The sequence below is a fragment of the Dama dama genome, chromosome 9 (genome assembly GCF_033118175.1).
Source record: "Dama dama isolate Ldn47 chromosome 9, ASM3311817v1, whole genome shotgun sequence".
In the NCBI taxonomy this organism is placed as follows: Eukaryota; Metazoa; Chordata; class Mammalia; order Artiodactyla; family Cervidae; genus Dama; species Dama dama.
The window spans coordinates 14,717,100-14,720,432 of NC_083689.1; the positions used below are offsets into that span (position 1 = coordinate 14,717,100).

A 3,333-nucleotide genomic window follows, 5' to 3' on the forward strand; every position below is an offset into this window, starting at 1 on the left:
TAAGTGAAGGTTCCCCCATGCTTCCAAAATGAGATAATGTTGAACATACCTTGTAATGAATTTCACATTTGATCTTATTTTTTTGTAACGATGGTTGTGAAAATTGAGTTACAGTCTTTTCAAAAAAAAAAAAAATTCCTCCCTTAACATGCATCTTTTCTGAAACTTGTCAAGACAATTAAGACACACTACGACAGCAATATTCAGAAAGATAACCTTTTTTTTTCTTGAGTTTGAAATTTTAATGTCAAAATAAAGTCTTAAGATAACCCTTTCACAAAAATAAGGCAGCTTTATGCTGTAAAAACATTAGTTCTTTGTCAAAGGTTATGTTCATCTGTTTTCGTGTATGTTCTGCTGTCACCACCTGTCAGCATCATCTTTAATTTTTGTGTATTTATTTATTTGACCACACTGGTCTTAGTTGCAGCACATAGGGTTTTTGGGGTTTTTTGTTTTGTTTTTTTTTTTTATTTTTCCCACATGTGAACTCTTAGTTGCAGCATGTGGGATCTAGTTCCCCTACCAGGGATCACACCCAGGCCCCCAGCACTGGGAGCGAGGAGTCTTAGCCACTGAACCACCAGGAAAGTCCCCAGCATCTTCTTTAAAGATCTTTTTTTCTTTTGTATGGAGAGCTACATGGTGGCTCGTTGGCTACCCAGGTATGCTTTGCAGCCTAAATGTATAACACTGACAGTGAAGAGGTCAACTGTGGTTTCATGAACATGCTGAGTTGGTCCCAGAGGTGTCTGCACATCTCAACAGATCTTAAAGGAACAATACTGGTACTCCTCATCACAGTCCTTTTTAATTTTGCCACAAATCCCATAGCACCTGCCACACTGGCTGCAGCACTTTGTCAGGGAAGGAAAGCTAATATTCAGATGGACACCAAACAGTGAAGAGCCACACCCATTTGGCAGGGAGGATTTATCATCATAACATGGGAAAGGCTTAGATCCATCCCCTCATTCATGCTTGCAAAGCTAGTCCTTACCTCCCAGGAAGTTCAAGATGGCATTCAGGCATTTGTCTGTCTTGTGAATGCCCTTCTGGTTAGTCTGCATGGTAGCCCTCCAGTCAGTAGTCTGCTCCTGGCACCTGAAAGCTGTGGTCAGGAGAAGGAAGAGGAGGGTGGAAGGCAAAGGCCATCGGTGCAGTGCCGAACCCCACGGCTCCCCAGAGCCCGCGAGATGGGTGCCCCTCCCCGAAGCCCTCAGTAGCAGTAGCAGCCCCAAACCAGGTTTGATGACTTTGTGCATGCATGCCAAGTCGCTCCAGTCATTTCTGACTCTTTGTGACCCTATAATCATAACCCACCAGTTTCCTTTGTCCATGAGATTCTCCAGGCATGAATGCTGGAGTGGGTTGCCATGCCCCTCTCCAGGAGATCTTCCTAACCAGGGATAGAACCCAGATCTCTTATGTCTCCTGCAGTGGCATACGGGTTCTTTGATCCACATACATGTGTCCTTCCTGGCTGGAGGCTGGTTCTCACTGCCTTCACTGGGCTTCCACCAGGGAGGCAGTCTCACTGTACAGTATTTCTAAATCTTGTTTCAGAATAAAACCAGAAACAGCTGGAAACTTTGAATTCTTTTTTCCTGCTTTGATGACGTAACCAAATAAGGGAGAGATTGTGTTAGGTCAGGTTTCTATAGTGGGGGGCTATGTGGTTGGGATTGCTACCAGGAGAGAGAGAGGAGGAAAACAGGATGAAGGAATTGAACAAAGATGTAGGTTCAGCCAGAGTCAAAATCACCTTGTGGCCTCCCTGGTGGCTCGGTGATAAAGAATCCGCCTGCCAATGCAGGAGACACAGATTTGATCCCTCTTCTTGGAAGATGCATGCTGTGGAGCAACTAAGCCAGAGCACCCACAACAACCGAGCCTCTGCTCTGCAACAAGAGAAGTCACTGCAGTGAGAAGCCTGCACGCCACAACTAGAGAAAGCCATGCACAGCAATGGAGACTGAGCACAGTTAAAAATAAATAAATGAATAAATAGACCAATTTTTTAAAATATATTTAAATATAATGAAAGAGGAAATGACACTCATATTCTGTGTAGCAACTTTTGAGGCAGTGGGCAAACATAACCAGACAAAGGCTTGATCAGAGTAGTAGACACCCCTGCTGCTCTGCCCAGACCCCATACATCACTTTGCCTGTCAGGTTATGTCCCCACCCCACCCCAGGGGCAGCCCATGGTCAGTGACTGACACAGGGGGATAAAACGGCCTCACCTCAAGACAGATCATCTCCATGGTATTCAGTACATACTCCAGAGCTCCCCCACAGAATTAGCTGGGGTGACTCCTAGCCTCCCTAAAAAAAATGTACATCCCAATCCCTCCTCCCCCCAACAAACCATATACATCCCAACATACCCTCCACAAATTATTTGCATGTTATCCATTACTCCCCTCAACATAGCATGTGTATTCTAATCCTCACTCAAAAAAACAAAATCACTTGTATGCCAACACTTACCCATCTAACAAATTATGTCGTCCTAACTCTTACTACCCCAACAAGTTATGTGATCACAACCCTAGCACCTCTGACAAATAATGTACATCGGAGCTCTTAACCTCCCTCCCACAACAAAGCATGGGCATCTTAATTCCTGTATCAAGATCTGCTGAAAGGCAACTGGCCTAAGATGACACCTTATGAAAGATCTCTGTCAATTACCAGAGGCTACTTTGGGAACTACTCTGAAGGCTTCCTGAGAGGAAATATCTTTCCTGGGTCTGAGAGTTGGAAGGGGAGTTGGAAGAGAGAGAAAGAGAATTTCAGATAGTGGGAATAGCATGTGCAAAAAGATTCCACGAGAATGGGGACTTTCGTCTGTTCAGTTTTATCCCTTGGACCTGAGAATGGACAGTGTCCTCTAGGGTGAGGCTGGAGGTTGAGCCTGGACTCTACAGTATGTAGATGCCCAGAGATCCCCATTGTTGGGAGTTACTGGCCCCTACCACCAGCAGACCTCTCAGGAGCTAGACTTCTCTGAAGCAGCTGATAACTACTTTCTGCAAATCTTTATGTTCTTGCATTCATTTAAATAAATATTTACTGGACACCTACTGTGTGCTAGACCCCATGGGAAGTGCAAAGATTATAGCAATGCACAAGCTAAACAAAAACCCTCAAACTGTGGAATTGGCATTCCAGTCATGGAGAGAGACAATAAACAAAATAAATCAAGTAAGAAATTTCCCTGGTGGTCCAGTGGCTAAGACTCTGCATTCCCAATGAAGGGAGCCCAGGTTTGATCCCTGGTCAGGGAACTATATCCCACTTGCAGCAATTAAGAGTTTGCATGTC

General features: G+C 44.6%; 1 pseudogene; it reads right to left on the reverse strand.

Annotated features, from left to right (window-relative positions):
- Positions 1-638: 638 nt before the first annotated feature.
- LOC133061637 (group XIIA secretory phospholipase A2-like) lies at positions 639-1,265 on the reverse strand (annotated as a pseudogene).
- Between the last annotated feature and the right edge of the window lie 2,068 nt (positions 1,266-3,333).